This window comes from Watersipora subatra, chromosome 6, assembly GCF_963576615.1.
Source record: "Watersipora subatra chromosome 6, tzWatSuba1.1, whole genome shotgun sequence".
NCBI classification, from domain to species: Eukaryota; Metazoa; Bryozoa; class Gymnolaemata; order Cheilostomatida; family Watersiporidae; genus Watersipora; species Watersipora subatra.
The window spans coordinates 22,516,823-22,540,896 of NC_088713.1; the positions used below are offsets into that span (position 1 = coordinate 22,516,823).

The 24,074-nt window shown below is 34.7% G+C and overlaps 2 pseudogenes; one reads left to right on the forward strand and one right to left on the reverse strand.

Moving 5' to 3' along the window:
* LOC137398130 (ATP-binding cassette sub-family F member 1-like) overlaps nt 1-24,074 on the reverse strand; it is a 743,032-nt pseudogene that overhangs the window by 15,413 nt on the left and 703,545 nt on the right.
* Nucleotides 1-24,074, forward strand: part of LOC137398761 (ATP-binding cassette sub-family F member 1-like) — a 50,387-nt pseudogene that overhangs the window by 955 nt on the left and 25,358 nt on the right.

Sequence of the window (24,074 nt, forward strand, 5' to 3'; positions counted from 1 at the left end):
ATCTGACATGTTAGCCCATAGCATAGGGCAACATTGATAATTTTGCAGTATTTTTTGAATAGATATATACATTTTTACTGGCACTTTACAGATGAAATATTCAACTTTATGCTTACAAATTTGCAGGGTAGGAAAAACTTAGTGTATAAGCTTTGCATCTAAAATTTTAAACCGATATCTTGTGTACTTTAGTAGTTATGTCAAATTACATGTAGCAACAAAGCTGTCTCAGCCATTCTTTCAATGTAAACAATGATGACTCGCTTGCCTGACCAGCTGCGAGTGAACAAAGCGTTGACGTTGCGTCGCGAGGAATGTGGCTATTTATGTAGGACACCGTGGCTTCGCATTGCCTAGTCTAGTATAGTTAATAGGTCTATGGGCTCAGGCTATATTGGTGTCTGAGCTCAAAGCAGTACAGGTGGTCTTGGTAATTACGGTGAGTGCATAAAGCTGGATAAAGCTAGTGGGTAAAGCTAGTAGATTAGCTAGTGTAAGGTAGTATGGAGAGGATATAAGGAAGTGTAATGAAAGAGAGAGCCTCTTCTTGATCTTCACATCAGTACATGTGAGTACGTTGATTTATACAACAAGTTTACCTATAAAACAATTAATTTTATTTAAAGTTATTTTTAAAGTAACCAGCAATTGATTATAGGTTTTAAGGGTACGTGTTTGTGAATTTTTTGCCAAATCCTTACGCATGTTTGGCAAATTATAAAATTCTGTGTGAATTTCATGCGCAGTTGGTCATTGCACAAATAAATATGCCACACTGTATAATCATTTTGCAGAATAATTACAGACCTCTATATACAAGTGTGCTCACTTTTTATTTTTATGATGCTTGTTTCTTGTTACTGTTTGTTATTTTGAAGATAAGGTTTTTGTATAACTGGTTCTAAGCACCATGTTAACTTTTAACTTATGATTCTACTTTACTTATTCAAAAGGTTAAGCAAAACCTCTGTTTTCTAAAATCATACAAAAATTTTTCAATGCAGCTGAATGTTTGCGATGCCATGCTAGGAGAGGATTTTCATCAGTGCGGGCTGTCTATTCTCTCAGCTCTTTAGAGCTTAAATACAGTAAATTATCAGATCTCACAGATTTATGGCTGTTGGGCACGCTTTATCCTGCGGGTAATCTTTAGTTGTCCTTCCTCTCAAATCCTCTTAATACCGCTTGCAACATGTAAAATTAGTGTTATTAGTTTTCTAATATTCCTGGTGTTATGTTTTTTTGCTAGATGCTGCTATGTAACTCAATCGTTTAGCATATCATCTGGGAAATGGGAGGTTATGATATCAAATCATCTGTGATACGGATTCTTCATTCTAAGTTTTAATAGCTATAGCTGGACAGGCAGACATCCGAACAGATGACAAACTTTTGAGATTCATATATATATAGATTAGAATCTCATCACATACAATCATGACAGTCTAAATAGTGATTAGAGAATTCTGTATATCTCCATAGCTATCATTCAATCCTCTCATAGTTATATGATCCTGTTGACAGATCAAGCGCTGGTACATCTTCCATCTCCAGAGATGTTCTTCCTGTTGAGTTGTATCTTGTCTTCTATTTCTCTCTAGTATCATCTACACTGTACATGTCTCCACTCCTGTTCCTCTCTAGTATCATCTACACTGTACGTGTCTTCACTCCTGTTCTATTCCTCTCTAGTACCATCTACACTGTACGTGTCTTCACTCCTGTTCTATTCTTCTCTAGTATCATCTACACTGTACATGTCTCCACTCCTGTTGTATTCCTCTCTAGTACCATCTACACTGTATGTGTCTTCTCTCCTGTTCTATTCCTCTCCAGTACCATCTACACTGTACTTATCTTCACTCCTGTTCTATTCTTTTAAGAGCCTTTGATTGTCAGGCCTGGGTCTCTGCTACTCACTAGCTGACCAGCTATTGGTAAGTTGTGTATTATTTCAAGTTATATAAATTTTATGATTGAACCATTGTGTGAGTGTTAAGTCTGTGTATATTTCATTCGGTTTGAAGCTAATATAAAGAGTCTATCATAAATAATTATGGTTAGATAACTCCATAATTAGTCTTCACTCTAACCATATCATGACCAAGCTATCCTCATTCGTTGTGTGTCATCAGCTTATTATGGTTGACTTTTCATGTTTTAGATGTGCGTACTTGGTCTATTCAATTCTCTATTTCTTATAGTTACAGCACTATTTTGAAGGTGTTGAAAAAGTTTTTAAGCCGAACTATTCATTTGCATAGCAAAAATTAAATATTGCATCGAAATAACCAATATTGGCATGATAAAGTCGACTGGTGTTATGAGTTGGTAGTAAAACTTTAGAATTTGCAGGAGTACTTAGTTTATGGTCTATTCTATCTCCTTGCTATTTAGAGTAAGCCATGCCATGTTTCACTCACTCTACACTAAACCTGCTCATTGCCAAACATTCACTTTTCAAAATTTTAAAAAGTACAGTAGGTGTTGTAGTACTTTTATCCTACAACGTAAATAATCCATTGTAGAAACTTTCATGTTATAGGGACAGTAAAGTACATGTACATTGCCTAATTGGTTTCAAGATCTTTCTAAACTCACCCTCTTTAGCCATGCCAAAAAGTGAAGCTTGACATAAATCTTTCGATTTGTTGGCTGTACCATAGCTGCTGTATTATCGGTTTGTATTAACAACTTTTCTCCTTTTTATGATCAATATCAATGGTTTTATATACCATGATTGTGATAATTTTACAACAGGTTGATGAAAACTGCACATTTTCAGCATTCATGCACAACAATTAGCTCATTTTTCCTAAGCAGAAAAGTCTATTTTTCAAAGTAAAGGTAATAACAAATTTTGTTCGTTGAAAGTAAGACAAAACTTTTACTTGTTTATCATATATCTGTATCCAGTGATCAAGGTTAGGATAAAATATAACTTTTTGACAATATGCCAACCTGTGATATTCAGATTGGTAGACCGACACTGTAACACCTGCACCAATCGATCGCCTTCACGTAGTTATGAACAAATACAGTTATCCCATTCTCTGTTAAGTCGACACATTTGACGATTTATTACAACAAACCAGAATGTTGAAAAAGTTATATATGATAGACATAATGCTACACACACGTTTTTCCTCCGCAAGTGTGACAACATTCAAAGACGACCAAACTAACATTAAAATTGATTTTAAAAACACGCTCGACTTGACACTTCACGTTATGTGGAATTATTTATGTAGCAGGAAGCAAACATTTCACATAAATTTTTTACGTTATCTGAAATTTAGGTTATGTGAGATATACATCGTAGGAGCGACTGCTGTATAGCAATGATAAAATAACATTTTGTTGATTGTTTTATCAAGTTAATTTTACACAATTGTTTAGATAACAATTGATAATAATAGATAATTGTTTGAAATAATAATAGTTTAGAAATTCTGTGCTTACAGCCAGTGCAACTTGCTCCATATGGCAACCGTTGCTAACCAACTTTGAGAATGGAGTTTGGATGACTAGCAGGCAAAACAAAGTCTAGAGAACAGGAGAAATAAAGGCATTTCTCATGAAAAGCCTACATGAAAAGCCAACCTTACATTCTTTAGTCTAACAAATACAGTTTCTTACAGAACATTCCTATCATAGCAGTTATCATAGGAGCTGAGGCTTTTATTCATTTTGTTATTGCAAATTAGTTTCCAGTGTTGTTTTTATATTCTAAACTATAATCAGCAAGCCTTTAAGTTTTTCTTTTCAATAATTGTGTAAAGTTATAGTGATTATTCTTATTTCAATCGGAGTTGTGTTATGACAAATGTGCTATAAAAGTTTATTTAAAAATTTAATCGAGTACTAAGTTATTTAAACTCTTTGTTATTTATCATTATTATATTTAATTTAAATTTTCCACTCAATGAAAAGGCAATTTCTTCTTTAACAAACCTGCTAAGGGTTGGCTGTTTACCATGACTTCTACAGTGTGCACATCTATGTAAACCAGTTTAAAACCTGCCACAGATGGCAACTCCTTTTACTAACAAACTTTTACCACCAGGCTGGTTGGTACTAGAAAATGGCACCCTGATCGTAATGTAATTAACGACTGTCATATGGCTTCATCACTGCTAATTCTATTAATAACTAGTTATGCTAAGGCAGTCAGTTAGTACAGGTAATAGTGCAAAGGGCACCAATCTGAAAGTTGCGAGTTCAAATCCTGTTGAAAGCATTTTTTTCTGTAAAATTAATCGTATCATATTAAATATTATCAAATACACATTCATGTCGATATATTTTACCATCAGGAATGAGTCGCCTCTGCCTTAAAAATATGATCATGTAGGGCAGCCTTTAGAGTCTAGGGCACTGATGGGCACACTTTTCTCCCTGGGGGCCACATTGAATTTTAAAATTTGACAAGTGGGCCAGGTCAGCACAAGATACGATATAAATAAAAAAATTGTATTGGTTATTGGCTCATATCAAACAAATAGAAAATGATATTTAATATATTTAAAGATGTTGTATGAAAGCTCTTTGCACATATTTTCGATTTTGCAACATTTGTAGCAAAATATGGCTGTTTCGGTGCAATAGAAGAACTATACAGGTACGATTATATGTGCTGATTTTTTCACTGGTTTCAATCGAAAACCCGAAATGAATGAAATCACAAAATAATTCGATAAAAATTCTCAAAATTGTCAGAGCTGTATAACACACCGAAATCGACGACTAAACGTTTTTAATTAGCTAAACAGTTTATTAATGAGCACGATTCTAGCACCTTTCGCGATTTACATAGATCAAGGCACATGACATGACACGCAAGAAATATACTAACGCGATATTAAAAGCAATTACGAAGCAACTGACTTGATTGCGCTAGAGATGGCAACTTTTTCCGCAGCGGAACTTTTGCGGTTAAAACAATTATTATTAGAATAGTAACGATTCATAGCCATGGTGTCCAAACGATGAAGCACCAACAACACAATCTAGGCATTTGCATCGTATTTACTATGTTGAATTGCGCTGGTGCTTTTATTATGTCGTAATATGTGTCTTAGACTATACCAATCTTGAAAACTGCTAAAATCGCACTCGCTGCTAATTTATTTATAGTGGTTCGTCAACAATTCCGGTGTGCATGCACAGCTGTGACAATTTTGTGAATTTCGGTCAAATAATTTCATGTTTTGCATTCATTTCGTGATTGCAGTCAGAATCAACGAAAAAATTGACTTGTGTGGCCGTACTTTGATCCTTCATTCACAGCTAGCTCAGTTTGGATAATGACCATCGTGTTATGTAATGGTAGGCTATAAATCTGGAAATTTGTAGGTATATAATAATCGATCAAATTTTGCTCATTTTTTAGCCCGGAGGCCTCCTTGACTTTGAAAGTCAAGGAGAGAAATAGTCAAAACATAGGACATAAACAGAAACATTCATAATATTTTTACAGAAACAATAATAAAAGTAATATGACAAATAATAAATGAAGGAAGAAGTTATTTGGCATTGACCGGCTCTTGACATCAGCTCCCAGTTGCGATCTGACTGCTGCCTCCACTTTGACATTTCAGCTTCACTTTGTTTTCCAAATTCTTCTTCACTGCCTTCAATCCTTAGATATTTTTCACTGCTGTGCTATTCGATACCAGCATCCAAATGCACTTTTTAGAGAAAGATTTTTCTTACAAAGACTTTACGAATACTTTTCACGAAACAGAGAATTTGTCTCCATCCACAAGATGAAACCAGGAAAAATTCGGCAGGGCAGGTGTGTTATGTTACTTGCGATAATTATCAATTGTTTCACGCTCATGGCAGCGGAAATTGGTTTCTGTGACTGATGTGGAGGAAACTGCTGGGCAAACTATTCTATTATAAACATTTTACACACTTCAGTCGCTTATTTTTGCGACTACTACATGAGAATCTACTACATGAGAATGTTCATTGAAACACTTGTCACATGGGAACACAATTCCAAATCTGTATCATCCACACGATTGAACATAGTGACAAACATCCCTATGATCTCAGTTAATCACAACCTGCAGAGAGAACTGTTAATATTGTACGATTTGTTGCAGAACCAAAAGTCATTGTGAGGGAGCATGCTTTCCTACAACAACAGAAGCACCTGTTAACATAAATTTCAGTAAATTGGTAAATCATAGTGATGAACATCCCTATGATTTCAATTAATCACTAATTGCAAAGATAACTGTTAATAATGTACGATTTGTTGCAGAATCAAAAGTGGTTGTGCGAGAGCATGTTTTTCTACAGCAACAGAATCATTTGTTGTCAATTGTCAATTGCTACTAGTGACAGTTTCATGCAAAGGCATCTTTCTTAGTTGGTGGAGCAGAGATTGAATATTTTTTGAGAATTCCTTTGGTAGTTGTGGAAGAAATGATAACAACTTTCAGTAAGTTGGTTGCATAACCATAATATAGGATTAGCATGTAACTTAGCTGCTGTCTGTAGTATATTTTGGTATGCTGCTAACCATCTATTATGTAGTCTGACTTAAAGATGTGGTTGCGTCAAATTTGAGGAGATTTTAACAGAAAACATTTTTTGTCTGTCAGTTGATATGTTGTTTGTTGTGTTAGGCAATCTCATTGTCAAGATATTTCAAGATTAAAATCGAAAAAAGTTGATTGCGGTAAAAACGCTTAGGGCAAAAAACCATGCCTAGACTTGCCCAAAATGATGTAACGAGTGATACAACCTGTTTCTATCTCGCGTATTAACATCGGCTATTGCGATAAAATTCTAGTCCCACGCATCCTATTTGTGTATACTTTTTGTATTTGATCATTTTCACTAGAATAAAATGTTAAATCCAATTACAGATACATTATTATGAATGTCTCAAACGCCTCAAATAAGAGAAATTAGGAACTGGTCATATTAGCTTCCGGTAAATACTGTGTAAACATCTGAGTATTGACTACCATTCTGCCGGTCTATGGTAGTTAGGTTGTCGAGTTTTATTTCATCACAGCCTTTGTATCAGCTAAGTTTTCAGATGCAACCCACACCAGAAACTAGCTACTAAACAAAAAAGCACGCCGTCATCTTTGAAAATAATATTTTCAAATTTATGGCGAAACTAACCACATCATAAAAATTCATGTATAGTCAACGTTATGTAGTCATTATCAGTACCAATTTGTAGAAAAAACTTACCGGTGACATTCGATTAGTTGATTCAAGTACAAAACAAATGGTTTGATGAGTTGACCAAAATAGTGAACGCACAACAATGTCAATTTTGTTGAAATCAATTAACCTACCAATTCTGGTGTAGGATTATTAAAGCCATTCTTGCACTTGGTTAGCGGTTTGTGGACTCACCTGTTTTCACTTAGTTATGTGGAGTATACAATTTTTTGAACCCAATATTTTGCTCGTTGGAATTGAGTCCGGCTATGCATAGGTACCTGCCAATATAGCTCTGATTACACTTCGCGAAGCCATCTATCAGGAAAGATTTCAGTGCAGATTGCAACATGGCTATGATTTATTCAATATGTTTTACAAATCATGTTTTGCATCGTCGTCTACAATATTATTTTATTATATAATTTCCACAAGCCAAGAAATTTTCATCACAGCATAAAGTTTTTAAATAAACATCTATCCAAGTCCTGGCCATTCACATAGTTTCAGCTCATATAACAGGACAAATTAATCTACTGCAGCAAACTCAAACAAAACATATTATGGTTTGTGCTGCACACATTCGTGTCTCTCTTTCCCATTTATGGCAGTTTCTAGACCGACACGATTGCTCCCCTAGTGCACCACCCAAACATCCTGTAACAGTAAAACAAATGTAATAAATCTCATAAATATACACAGAGAGAAAAAAATGATTGTAATTTGATTTAGCCAGGCTTGAGATTTAATATTATGTTGATAATGATCTAAAAATCACTGTTACCCATAACACATACCCATACTGATTGAAAAATGATTTGATAATGATAATTAATGGCAAATTAATCAAGAGCTGGAGTAAATAGTGAGTCTATCCTACATTCAGCTGACAACTCAAACTTCAATCACAACTGATCATTCTTAAATCAGTGAAGCAAAATGAAAAAATCAATCATATGACACTGAAGATTGATTTAATAATGATCGCTAATTAATTGTTGACAGCCAGGACTATCAAAATTCAATCACATACTTCCTCATGAATCTGTTTTAAATCATTGTTGAAATAAATCAAATTTCAGACAGTTGCCATTTAATATTGATTCCACAATCCACAGCAGTTTAGACCAAGAGTTGTTCCCACTTTAATTTGGTTACACATATTAAATACATATGTTACACATAAAAAATACAACCATGTTCAATTGTCACTGTATGAAATGCTTACAAGCATTCAATTTGCTAGAGTCCAACGCTATAAAGTTGCCGTGTGAGCTACCATAACAATTGTTTTTCTCTGTATATTCCAAGTATAATAAAAGTTCAAAAAGTTTACATCATTTCTATCATCTGAATTATTTTTTATTCTGATCTGACAAAAAATTACTAACGATCGCAGGATCAAATAACTTTTATTTTACCATTTTAAAATTCGAGCCTATGTTGACTAGGTTTTTCAATTTTTATTCTTTTCCAAAAAGGCACGATTTTTTTAGCTTTTAGCACAAAGCAACGTCTCTCAGATAATCGTTTCATATTGTAATTCATCGACTAATATCTTGTTGATGATATTTAAAACTTACTAGCATTCACATCCTTTGTTTAACGCTACTAGACGACAGCTTTATAAACGTCTACCGAAAGCGACATAAAGTTCGTTTCTCCACGCAACCGATAAACGACATGAAAACGATAAACGATAAATGAAACCCTTTCCCCAGCCCAAGGGTTGAAGTCAAGCAAAAATGACGTGAATTCCAGGATTTGAGTTTCAAAAAATGGTACTGCCATGGCAGAAACCGCAGTATAGAAGGATACGGCCCTGCATGGCAGTTTAGTGAACTGAGCTAAGAAATGTAATGCATTGTATTTTGAACCGCATCAAGCTGGGGTTAGTTCATGAAATTATCTGTTCCCTAATTGGAACTAGACAGAAGCGTTGGATTTGAACTTGGTAGTGGAAACTAACAGTCAATAAATAAAAAGTACTGGACATCCTTCCTTGCTGAGATCTGGACACTGCCCCCTTGATTGATTCATATGAGCAATTTATACATTTGGAGAATTATAAATATATTCATCCGTCAGTTTGTTCAAACCTAGCTAGATATTCTCTCAAGAAAAGTTTTCAACATGGCATTGTTAAGTTCACTGAACTAAGGTTCCTTTGCACAACTTTGCAGAAATGGTGTGTAGCCAAACACCGTTTTTGGCCCAAGACTGCTTTGGTCTGATCGCTGGGGTAATGAAATACTGGAATAAGACTACGCAACAGAGTAAATTATTGAGAATTCGGTAATTGCATTAACCTTTTGCCTAAAAAATGTAAAATGGTAAAATACGAAATTTCCTTTAGCAACTTATCTCATCATAATATGTTTAGCTTGGATGTCAAAAGTCTAGTAATATAAGGGCCAAGACTGAGATCTCATTAATAAATCCAGACCACCATATCATCGACTTAGCTGCACAGACTGCAGCAAGTCATATCTCACGTTCTACCAGCAACACAAAATTGAGCTGTCATTTACAAAGCTGTTTATTAACGAGCTTATGCAGAAGCAATGAAAGCTCTTTAGGCATGCTCTCTATCTAATGAATCCAATGAAATAGCTGGCCAAGGACTGACATGATCAACTTGCAATAGTTGTTTTAAATTTTCTATTAAACCTTGGACTGTTGTAGTAAGGAAATAGCTATGATCAGAATGTTGTTGAGTTTCAAATCTGGAATAATTGAAAAATTGCCTTATTGCATATTATTGGTCTACTCTGGAATGTCAACAGTATAATTATTATTATTAGACTTCTTTGATATTGAAAAAATTCATTTTGAAGCAATTGAAATTTCACAAGCATGACTAAGTTGTGTACATATTAATAATTAGAGCTTTGTATATATTCTTCTTGATAAACATAGAATCGTGTTATGAATCTCTTGACTAAATAGTTGTACATGTAAAACCAAGTAAAATTATCGTATCACACCTTTTCACACTTGCAGAAAATTGGAATGAGCTACAATAAAAGAATGTTGAAAACGGGGCAATCAGTCAAACATTGCTTTTGTAGACAGTTTTAGATATAATTGATATCAATGGTAAAAACCCTCTATCTAATATTATTGGTTTTATTGTTTTATTTATTATTTAGTTTTATTGTAGCCTAAGCTCAGCCTGTCTCAGGTTAGTTGCAGTTGATATATTTTTATATACATGCTAGATGGTAAACTCATTGGCTGTTATGCTACAGCCTTCCTAATTCAGCGAGCCCAATACTATCAACTAGCCAATGCCTAAAACCTCTGTTGGATTGTGCATAAAATGCTATCTTCCACAATCTTCTACTACAATTATCTAATACTATATGATTGCTTATTTATAGCGTGGTTATACCTTGTCTTATTATTAACAGATGCTATGAGTTACATAACTTAATTCAATGATGGGATTTATGTTGTATATGAAACAATGACGCTGTGAGTTATTGGGAGTGCTTGCTTTCAGTATGGGCCAGCGCAACAACTAGAGCGACCTGGTAATATTACAACCACAGCTGAGAAGAACATTTTTATAGAAAAGCATTTAGTTATTATTGTTGGTCACTTTGTTCTTTTAGCTATCAGGATGTTTTGCTGAGCACTGTACACTATGATACCAAGCAGCCTTAATACTAGTATTCTGCAATGTGCTTTTGCAGTAGAAACAGGTAGTTGAAACCACCCCTTGACCGACAGCGAAACTCATGATGCCTTGAAATGAGTATGATTTAAATGTAAATTTCTATATGGCTTGGCACTTCAATTATGGTGGCCTTTTGAAAAAAGTGGTTTTTGGTAGAGCTTATTGTATGTCAGGTTTTGAGGCAACTGAAGCCATTCTCCCATTATCAATGAAAACAAAAATAAAGTTTCAGCTAATCATACAAAATTATTGTGCAATGCAGTCACAGTTGTTTAACCAATGCTTCATGGATATAATTAATGGCCAATTGATGTTTGTCTCTAGTATGACTGTATTTCACCAGAGATACAATAGCTAAGAAAACTTACCATCTTGTTAAAATTCAAGGATAAACATGACTCTGAAATCCTCTAATTGTAGCATGTAGCTAATGTATCCAAACTGCTGCAATCTAAGCTTGAGGCTGTACTATAGACAAATTTTCATCACCTTACTATTTGAATGATGGCTTCAAACAACCCATTTGATAGCCATTGTCTGACTCAAATCTCCTAATTCCACTTTCCTAATTCAACAAACAAAATGTAGTTTGTGGAGTCGAATATAAGTGAATAGTATAGTATTAGTTGAGCCATCTGTAAGCTTTCTACTAGAGCTAAAAGGATGAAATACTAGATTAAATTACTACATTACACTTATTTAGGATGTTTTGCCTTGCCTGATATCAATAAAATACACTTATTACCAGCAAAACATTTGGTTGGGAGCAATGATCTGGCAATTGTTTTCACTTAATCTGATACATAGAAACCTTTAGTGTATTTTATTTTACTGAGTGAAGATTGATTTCTCCTATTAAGTTGCATTGTCATTTGTAGTGCTCAGAAGATCTGTAATCTGTATGTTTATTTGACTTTTGTAAGTGTTGCTTAAAACATGGAGTTAAGGTGGTTATATGTGAGCCAAGGGGGTGGCCATGGTTTGCCATGAGCTGACATTTATTCACAGTATCATATAGATGTCGATTTCGCTGTTTATTGGTGCTATACAAAATATACACAAAATTTGATTTACGTGGTAATAAGGAAAAACCCTGATAGTAATGCATTCCTAACACCGCACATCTTCGCCACTGTTGTAACATCTATCTGATACTCAACCCAACTGAAATGATTAATGTATCCATAATACAATATTCAGTATAATATAAGCTATTTGTTTTTAAGTCAACTCAAGTAGCTACACTACACATATTGCGTGGTTGGGTAGAGGCACGGCTCTTTTCCTCTCCAAGAGAGCCTATCCAGACTAACTCATATTCATTATGTCTTTTTTTACTTATGTTGACATCTTGAGGTTTTTTAAATTCTCTGTATTCCTTGCTTAAAAATACAAACTAAAATCATTGCATTCCACGATTAACTATTATTCACAGTATTTTTGCTCAATACATGTACAACAAATTGGCCATGCCTTGCTTTAAAGATGTAGTTGCGTCAAAAATGAAATTAGGACCCATAAAAGGCTAAAACATCAGCTACAATTTGATGCCATTTTTGTCTTTGTAGACCAACCCTGTCCAGAGATATATGCGTTTGAATGAGGCCCTCTGTTAAAAAGCTCACGTTCCAGCGGGTGCCAATTTCGTGACGTAACAAGCTTGTTATCTGAAACGAAACCACGAGCGATAAAAATGAGGTCGATTCGTTAGCCAATCATGCGTGCGAAATTTTTATATAGGCCGTAATAAATGTTATCACTCGTAAAACGCGTTGTCTGTGGTCTCGAAGATTCTCATCATTGTTTCTGATTCAACGCGTTTCAACAATTACTAAGTTATACATAGTTTTAAAATGGCTTCAAGTTCGAGCGACCGCTACTCAGAGTTTTCTGAGCAACTTTAAGTAAAATATTAGAGTAGACAGCCTATGGCCAAAGCTGACAGGCGTCAGCAGCGTTTTGCTGCAGGAGAAGACAGAATGGAGGTAAATTAACTTAGAGTCTTCTATACTTTAGTAAATGTAATATTTTTTATAGTCATAAATACATGTACTAATTAATAAAATGATAATTCTTTGCTATCTCCAATCATCGTTTCATAGCTTATCTGCCGTTTTACCTAGTTATAATATTTTTTTCGAATTTTCTTTGGTAAATTAGAGTCATGATTACAAATTATTTTCACTCGTAGGAAGTGGGTAAAATCGATTGATCATTGCAAATCTTTAATTTCCAGAACCAAAGCTTCGAATCGTTGGCTTGGCGTACTTGCGCCTTTATTAAATGTTTATTCGTTTTTAAAATTACACTCGCAATCTATTCAACTCCCAATTTGGAAGCTGTCAATAGATACGCTTTAGAATGACATATCTATGAATGACATATTTATTGCATCTACTTTGTTTACATTTACTTGTTTTACTGATTACAGAATGTTTATGTCGTCCCACCAGCCGAAGAAGCTTTGTCAGTGTGGAAACTGCCATAAAGGAGAAAGCGAGAATTGAATGCGTGCTGGATGATGTTTTGTTGAGTTTGTTGCAGTAGATGAATTTGTCTTATTGTATCAGCTAATACTATGTGAGTGGCCACGACTTGATGAATATCTTTAATAAAAGCTTTATGCCGAGATGAAAATATTTTTGCTTGTAAAAATTATATAATAAAATAATATTGTTAAAGATAATGCAGAACATGATTTGCAGAATATTGTAGTGAATCGGATATGGTATATGGGTGTCCGCAGAACTGAAGAATGTGAGTTCAAATCCAGTTTGCAGCAGACTTCTCATCCTTAAAACTCTATCCCTGTCTATATTCTTTTCAAAGAGGTGGCTTGCTTATTTCATTAATTTAGTATTCGGTAAGAATACTACTAGCAATGATATACAGCAATGTATATCATTGCTACTAGCAAGAAACTAGTACGTAGGCAATATGTAATAGGCGACATAATGTGGGCGGGGCTTATGGGAGGCTGTATAGGGTAGCTGCAAAACTGCTGATACAAAGACCGCGTCCTACATAAAGTGACTTGACAGAATTACCGTAGACCGGTAGAATTGGTAGTCGGTACCCAAATGTTTAAACAACATTTGGAGAAAGTGAGTAGAACAAATTTTCAATTTTCGTTATTTGAGGCCTTTGAAACATTCATAATAATGCATCTGTAGCAGGATTTAAAATTTTATTCTAGCTAACATGAGCAAATACAAAATAAGATATATGCCAATAGAGCCGCGTAAGACTAGACTTTTATCGCAAATAGCCGATGTGAATACGAGGGATAGAGACAGGTTGCCAAACGCGTGACATCATTTTTGGCGAGGCTGGGCACGTTTTTGTGGCCTGAGCGTTTTTACGGCGATCAGATTTTTTCGGTTTTAATCTTCAAATATCTTGGCAATGCGATCGCGTAACACAACAAACAACATATCAACTGATAGAGAAAAAAAAATGCTTTCTTTTAAGATCAACTTAAATTTTGACGCAACTACATCTTTAAAGCTATAAATACCCAATACCTATGGTGATGATAAGCGGCTCAGGCGCTGGGCAGCCTATTCATCGCATTGACCAATGAAAACAAGGGAGGCATTTTCAAATCATCCTTGTAGAATTAAAGCTGGCAATGATCATTTTGCACTTGATACTGTTAAAGCGATCATCTAGTAGGATACACAACACAATAGACAACTATTCAGATAATTACAAAATATATCGTAGTGACGACATAGACAATATTGAAGCAAGTAACCATGAAGAGCTTGTGCCATCTGTGCCATCACACTTTCTGCAGTCATTTGGATAATCAATTGTGAAAGCCTGCCATGGTGAGTTTGTATAACATACGACATGGCACTATTTAGCCAAAAAATTATCATAAATGTCATACTAATGTTTCTGTCACTAAGCAATGTAAAATTCCTGAGAACTACATCATTGGATATCACAAAAAATCATAGAACACACGCACACCCCTTGGAGCAAGAGTAATGGTGGCTGTATTGGGATTTTTATGACTATATTCACAATCTCAAATCTTTTATAATTTAATGTATATTGTCTGTTGTTTAAAACATATAATAGAATATTTAACCTCACAGAAACAACAGAACAACTATGAAGAAATTGCTCACATATTCAACCAGAATATATCATTTAAATTTTTCTATCAATTTTAGACCAAGGCGTCGATGAAGATATTTTTATAGAACTGATGGAACACCAGCTGGCCAACCTTCAGCCTAACATGATCTCAAGAACTCAAACTCTCCTTATTAGGAAACAGAAGGAGTTAAAACGAGTAAGTTGAAAAACATTAATTCAAATTGTAAGAGTATGTTGAGTAAATCAATATTCCCAATTGAGTTAGATAACTCAGAATCATTAACGCAAAGTTAAATAACTCCTAAACATCTACCCTACCTACCCCCATAACTATATTACTAGTTGTAGCCAGAGCTATTAGTTATGACTTGTATTATTATCATCACCCAGACCTTAGCACAGAGTAAGGTAACTCCTAATCATTAATCCTACATGAGCTATTAGTTATGAACTGTGTTATTACCTTTATGATTTTTACCTTTGTACCAATTATTACCAATTTACCTTTGTGGTTTTATAGGTGATAAGCTTGATGATGAAAAGCAATGTGTTTTGAGGGGCAAGTCGACAGCCACCAGCCTGTTTATGGAGATACTTTCGCAAAGTACCTTGGATGAAACCAGCAGAGGAGCCATTGTATTGACAAATGAACAGGAATGCATCTACCTGGTTTTGCCAACGGGAGCAGTGTTCCTGATGACAACTGAGGTAGATGCATGTCTGGCCTATGTTAAGTGTTTGTTTGTGGTTAACCAGAGGTACCACATCCAAGCCCATTCATCAGTTGGGGTTCTGGTGGAACGTCTGCTACGGCTGCTCTCATCATTGATGACAACAACCTCTGCATTGCAGATGAGACTTCTTCAAATGATGGGATAGTCAAGTAACAGCTTCTCTAGAACTCCAACTGATGGTATCTCGGCTGGTGTCGCTAGTACTCAATTAAAATATTTTCTCTTTTATAATTATATGTAAACATTTACATGTAAATACTTCATTGCAAAACAGTTCATTTTTAACCTTTTTATTCATATTATAGCTTTAAAGTTATCATAATATATTTTGCTTATACATATATTTAACCTCAGTATTTCATGAAAATAAAAATAAGAAGTTCATAGTAATCAGTTCACTCAAGTGTGTAATTGTCTTCTCCTGGTATAAAATTACAATTTTACTGTGATTTAAAAATGACAGTACCATGAGTGAACAGGGAGCATCCATAGCAGCACAGCACTGAATCACAGAATGATTTAGTTTTGGTTATTTCTACAAAAAGCATCCCTGTACAACAACTCGACTATCAATCATAATATAATTGAACAAGCCTTAGTAGGCCCCTATACCTGTACCACAGCTCAACAATCAATCATAATATGATTTATCAAGCACTAGCAAAACTGTACAAAAGCTCAACTTTCAATCATTATATGATTTATCAAGCACTAGCATACCTGTACAAAAGCTCAACTTTCAATCATGATATGATTTATCAAGCACTAACATACCTGCACAAAAGCTCAACTTTCAATCATAATATGATTTATCAAGCACTAGCATACCTGTACAAAAGCTCAACTTTCAATCATTATATGATTTATCAAGCACTAGCATACCTGTACAAAAGCTCAACTTTCAATCATTATATGATTGAACAAGCACTAGTATACCCGTACAAAAGCTCAACCATCAATCATTATATGATTGAAAAGGCACTAGCAAAGCTGTACAAAAGCTCAGCTATCAATCATAATATGATTTAATAGCCACAGTATGCGTTGGCATAGGTAAATCATTATTAAATGCAAGTTAAATCAATTTTGAGTACAGTTTTGTCACCCTGAATTTAGATTTATTAATGATTTAAAATTCAATCAAAATTTCTCTCTGTGTATGTCATTCTAACGCATGTCTACTGAAAGCTTTCAATTTGAGAGTTGGATAGATTGCGAGTGTAATTTTCAAAACGAATAAATGTTTAACAAAAGCATAAATACGCCAAGCCAACAATTCGAATTGCACACTGAACATAAATTCTAATCATAAATCTAATTTACTAGCTAAAAATGCCAAAGAAAAAGCTATAGCTAGGTGAGATGCAACGATGATTCGTAATAGCAAATAGTTATAATTTTTTTTATTAGTAGATGTAGGCCCTAATCATGAGTACTAAAATTATTACCGCTAGTTTAGAATATATGTATAGGATACTCGAAGTTGAAGATAATTTTACCTCCATTCTCCTATCTTCCTCTGCAGCATAACGCTGCTGACGCCTGTCAGCTCTAACCATAGCCGGTCTGTTTGTCTGATGATCAATGTAAAATAAATATGTCAATGCATGTGGCTACTAGAATCTGCTAGTAGTCGATGCGCGTAACTAACTAGTAATAGAGTAATCTCCCTATACAACGAGGATCTTCGAAATCATAGACTAACTGTTTTATGAGTGATAACATTTAACATGGCCTATATAACCATTTCGTTCTGATGATTGGCTAAAAACAGATTTTATATTTATCGCTCTTTGACTCTATTCACATGTATCACTCGTTACGTTATGAGTGAAGCATTCACTGGAATCTGAGCTTTTTAAAAGATGGCCTCATTCAAACGCATATATTTCTGGACAGGGTTAGACTACAAAGACAAAAATGATATCAAATTGTAGCTGATGTTTTAGTCTTTTGTTAGTCTTAATTCCATTAAGTCGACTTTTTTGGCACAACCACATCTTTAAGGCATTATGAAGCACCCATGCACAGTAGCACTGCAGCTAGTCGATACTACATGTAGCTGGGAAATAGTAATGGTGAAGATTGTATTATAGTAGTATTGAAAGCTCTATTATAATATAGTAATTCATAGTTTTCACTAATGTCCAACAGCGTGAGTGGCAGGACACTAGTCTTCAAGACAATGTTGCCTATCAGACCATCTCTGCTGACCTGCTCCTGTCTCCTTCCCCATGCCGTATATTGTAGTAACCATGTTCAACTGTTGTATTATTCCATGTGCTTATTTCATTTTGTATCACATCCACTTTCTCTAGATCTTGAGTCACTAAAGAAAGCTCCCAAGGTGGAGTATGATGAGGAAGAAGTGAATGATGATTATAACCCGTATCTCGACCCTGAGAAGAGAGAGGTGACCAATGACAGCATGGTTGAAATGGTTCGTTTTCAATCAGTTATTGTACAAGATGATAGAGGTTTTTCACTAAAATAGCTTGACCTCGTGTTGCTTATTTGAGAGGACTAAAAAGTTGATAGGCATCAATACACAAGTAGGTCAATGGTCAAAGGTCATCAAAGTATCGCCTTTGTATCAAAGGTCAAAGTGTGCCAACCTGACCTTATCTTGTCTTCTTACTTATTTGAAACAATCGTCTTGAACGCTTGATGAACCATTTCTCTTTATCCTCATGGCTTTCATCTTTATGTTGCTAGTGAGATTATATTTGTCAATATTTATAAGTAACCATCTGAAAGAAGCTTTGTTGTCTTCGTCACTCAAAAGTCAATCTTATTCGCAAATAGCTTGTGTTGAAAATTAATAAAATTGGACTGAGGTATTCATGCTTGCCTATTTCAGCCAATCATGGATGCGTCAGTTTTACACGTCAGATGACCTCAGAGAGTTTAAAAGGGGGGTAATTACAGCATTTGATGTTGATGGGTTCAACGGATATAGAAAGAACGGCTCTGTGATCGACTAGATCATGTCTTACAATCAACCAGTAGCTTGCTGTCGATGTATTGGACAGCAGCAAGCTAAATTCGCACCCCTATAATCTCACTTTTATTAGGGAATGTTTAAACTAACTTAGCTTACACACTCTTTATTGATTTTTGTCTTTGGTTTTTAATTTTCGACAACAATTTTTTCTAGAGATTTTAAACCTTCAAAGTTAGAAATTTGAGTTTTGTTACATGTTACATTTCAGTTTCATGTGAAATGTTTGCTGAAATTCCTCGTTGTATGTTTGAAAGTTCGTAGAGGTTTGTCTTAACTATAAAGATGGGCATACTTGGCACTGTTCAGTCTGCTATATGGTAGCTTTGATTCCTTCTGTTACAGAAGAAGGAGAAGGTGGAGCCAACGGCTGAGCTCACCCGAAAAGAGCTAGAGAAAATGAAGAAACAGAACCTATTTGAGGAGCAGTTGGATGCTCTGAAAGCTGAAGACCGGTTTACCCTCTCACATGCCGATAAGTCGAGCAAGTCATCTAATCTCCTCAACAACGCCCTTGACATTAAGGTTAGACTCCATCACTACTCAGTCACATTTAACCACAGTGGTGATCGTCAATCTGGAACCTCTTATAGTAAACATGTTATTTCTTATTAATTCATAGCATAGTTTATTAAATATTTATTTGATGAATTATGTCATTGTGTGCATAAATAGAAATTTAAGGATGCTTCACATATGAATATTTGCTATAATAAGACTCGTGTATGATTGTTTGAAAACATGGTTGGATGTTGAAAAAAAATTTATTCACATTGGGACATTCAGATTAACAGCCGAGGGCGCTGCCACTCGCACCAATCATTATGTCATTATGTGCATAAATGGAAATTTAAGGATGTTTTACATATGAATATTTGCTATAATAAGACCCTTTTATGTTTGTCTGAAGACATGGTTGGATGTTGAAATAAAATTCTATCGCTCAAGATTCACAGTAAAACATTCGGATTAACAGCCGAGCACACTGCCGCTCCCATCAATCAACAACCTTACAGCATTTAAGAATACTTGTGCACATAGTTATTAGACATGACAATCTCTCACAGCTCCCGAGACTATCAGAGTGGTAATCTTATTAAATATCTACAGATATTTGCCTCCTTAACCTGGTTTTGGTGTAACTTGGCAGTGTCTGTACATTACAAATTCATTAAAAATAAGTTTATATTTATCCACCAAATTGGCCAAATGTTACCATGGTTGTTGAGCATGCATAAATACACAGCTATATGAGTGCAAATTGGTGGCCTCTAGGTAAGAGTAGTGTCTTGATATTTATTTGCCAAGTCTTTATTGGTAATCACACGAGAGGATAAAATGTGTGCCCAATAAATATATTACATTTTTTGAGAATATTCAGTGGCATACAGAGTGGCTGCAAAACTTGCTTTTCAAATATTTACTATAGTACAAACCGCGTCTATCCGTCTGTCTAAAGCATAGCTAGGAGGTAAATCCTGGTTCCCGTGTACCCCCCAAGCACCTGCGACATCACTGCCAGGCTATCAGCGGTGAAATGTGAACCTGCGCGCTGTTCAACTTTCGCTAAGAGTCGCGGGCAAAACCTTCATAAAATGCACTGCAAAGGTTAAGGTCAGCATTTTTGAAATGGCATGGCGAACGAACATTTTTATGCAAGTATTTGTGATGCAGCTTTATGTGAACAGAAGCCACTGAGCCTAGCACCGCAAGTATCTGGCTACACAAGATTACTGTCGGGGTCTCGCAATCAATATGGGAACCAGGCTTTAGGGTATAAATCGTCACACCTGCAATTTAACTCGAATATTTGACTCTGCAGGCTGGCAGGCACATTACTAAATGCACTGCTCCATCAACTTGCAACTAGTTTGAATAATTGTGTGCATATTTATTACACCTGATGATCTCTCACGGCACACTCGACTGCCAGTGGAGTAGTATGTATGTTTTGAGATAATAAAGAAAGTTTTTACGATAATTGTATATCCATCAAAGTACGTGATCAGTTCGAGCTTGTAGAAAGGTGACGACACCACAGTGGATAATCAGAGTTCAGTTTCGCTAATTCTTTTACCACTAGTACTTTATTAGGCAATTGTGACACAACTAATATAAATTCATCAGCGCTGAACCCAAACAAGTTTCCTTATATTGAATAATATAATTAATAATAATATAATTAATATATACTAATAATATTTTGGCTAACTATTGAGTTTTATTTTTTTATAACATGAATAATTGTTCACTCTGTTCTTTCATCACAATTATAATTAAAAAAGGCTAATCAGAATTTTCTGTGTTGTTGTTAAAAGTTGAAAAGTTCTTGGGATGCAGTGACAACCCTTTCAGTGAACTTTCAACTATTTTTGATAAAAATGTGACGATTTTGTTGATGATTTCAAGTGGTTGTCGATTATTGCCTGGCAACAGGGATTGACATTAACTGCTAGGTGGTTGTCAATAACTGGCAAGTGGTAGTAAAAGCCTTTCAGACTGTTGTTAATGTCTGCTAAATGATTCACCAATGAAGTATTGGATTGGTGCTGTCTGTCAGATGTGTCAAGTGAAAGTGGTGGCTGCATGTTCCTCACGTGATTTTATGACAGACAGGGAATGTTGCAGGTAGAGAACTTTTCAATAAGCGCTCATGGAAAAGACTTGTTTGCGAATGCGTCTCTCACCATCACCAACCACCGGAGGTATGGTCTCGTTTAGCCATTTAAAGCAATTTAAGTCTGTATGTCTTTCAGTATGGCTATTAAAATCTTAGGATTAAATATCGCATCGTTGGGGATTTGAACTCACAAAGATTGCAGCCATAAGTTTTGTAATCCAGTTGTCTAACCACGAGTCTACGAAGGCTTTTACTATTGACAACTTTTACTATTGACAGCTTTTACTATTGACAGCTTTTGCTATTGACAGCTTTTACTATTGACAGCTTTTACGATTGACAGCTTTTACTATTGACAGCTTTTGCTATTGACAGCTTTTACTATTGACAGCTTTTACGATTGACAGCTTTTACTATTGACAGCTTTTACGATTGACAGCTTTTACTATATACTGTATACATACTTGTTCCGATTTCACACGCTAAATATCGTATTAATTGAAACTCTTTTAACTCTATGAAACACGATGCGTTTTCGTGAACTTCTACTTCGCTTTTTGTACGGTTCAATTACTAAATCAGCAAAGGTATTATCTCGAGTCGGAATAGCCTCTACGTTATCTCTTTGTTCAGTTAGACAAAGACAGTACGATATCTCATTTTTACATTTTACCAGCATCGAGATGTACCAGTATCATCATATTCAAAGTTTTGATGGATAGCCTCTGCTGGAACAGCAACATTGTTTATACACACACACACTTATATGCACAAATTATTATTATTAATTCAACTTATTCAGGATTTTTATTTATTTATTTTTTCCAGTTTGTATTAATTTTATTATTACCAAGTCATTTTTTATTGTAATCATAGCAAAACAGCCTCAATTTAGCTATTACTTACTAATTATTTTACATTTACATTTAAACACTTTTATAGTTGTTTTATTTTGTTTCTTAATTTATTTGATGGTTGCACGTCACAACACTTTTGTCACACACTGTACCTATTTTGTTCGTAGAGGTAAAAGCAGACGATACACCCGCTATACTCGCTGCTAGAGCTAGAGAAGAAGTTGTCTGCTGACTTTGAAAATGGGCAGGCTGATGCGGGCACCCGTCTTAAGGAGGTGAGAATATTCCTCAACTGCTCCTGAGATTGGTAAAATGAATGATATAGGCACTTTTGGGGGCATTTTAATATCTATGTCTGAAATCATAGGCATAAAATATGTATAGATACATCTTTGCTTACTAATAGATCTGATTGCATAGATTGACAGCTCTTGTTTTCATAGAAAATAACTAAACTACTGTGACCATGTACCATCGTTAACTTGATTAGCTTTATCGCGTTTTGCTGCTTATCTGAGCTCATCTGGGAATCCCTACCTCCTGACAGTGTGTATTTTATCTCCTGTTCAATGTGGAGTTGCTTTCTCTTTAAAACTTGGGCTTGTTTCATTACGGTTAAAGATAAACTTACACTAAATTCTAGTAGTTCTTATCAGAGAATATCAGTATCTTCTATCATTTGTGATTGTTTATGATTTTGAAGGGGAGCTAACTCCCAGGATGTTTTAAGATTAAAATCTTCATAAATTGATCACAATTAAAACACTCAGATTCAAGAAAGTGTGATTATGGCATCTATAGTTGCTAAGAAACAGAATAGAGGCAACTTTAACATAATAACTGATATCAATAAAGAGAGAGACCGGTCAGCTGAGTAACTAGTGCCATTGTTCGGACACATATTTTCTCCTTAGCATTTTAACCATGATCAAGTTTACTTGATTTTAATCTTGAAACACTGTGGTAGTCAAATTTCTTCAAATGTCAAAAAAAATCTCAAATGATAAAACAATACTGATAATTTTTGATAAAAACTAGTACTATAATTTATATCTATATATAGATATATATATATAAAGATATGTGTAAATTTTTTTTAAGTATATAATTATATTTATATATGAAGATATATTGGTATTTAAATATTTCTTTGTATATAAATATATATAAATGTATTTATGTATAAATATATATGTCTTTATATATTTAAATTTATACAAATATTTGTATAAATAAATATATATCTATAAATATATTTATAAATAAATATATATCTATAAATATATATGTAAATAAATGTTCTATCTTTTGGTTTTATCTCGAGTTCATTAAAAAATTTGAGGTCGACAAACTATTTCTCCTTGTGTGTACTACAAGGCGTTATTGTTAAAATGCTGTGAATTTAAATGAAGACCACAACTACATATGAAGGCTTTCTGTTAGGTATACGAGGAAATGAAAGCTATCGGAGTAGATTCAGCGGAACCCAAGGCCATGTGTATCTTAGCCTGTCTCGGTTTTATTAAGGAGATGCAGGAGAGACCAACCAAACACTTCTCTGGTGGCTGGAGGATGAGAGTTTCTCTTTCCAGGTCTGTCCTCTAGGACTATAGAAGTCAAAATATTGGCCTATTGTGGTGCGTGCTTGGGAAGGTTATCTCCTCGTTATTATATCTTAAGATAACTATTTATTTATTTGTTCATTTATACTTTTATACAATAATTATTAATACCATGGCAATGTGGGAGGCTGTGAAAAATTGTAAGGTGTAATAACTAATTGCACAATTATTCCATAGTGTGGAAAACAGTCAATTGGCACAAGTGGAGGAGTGACATGAACTTAAAATCCATGAACTTAAAAGCTGTGAGTTCG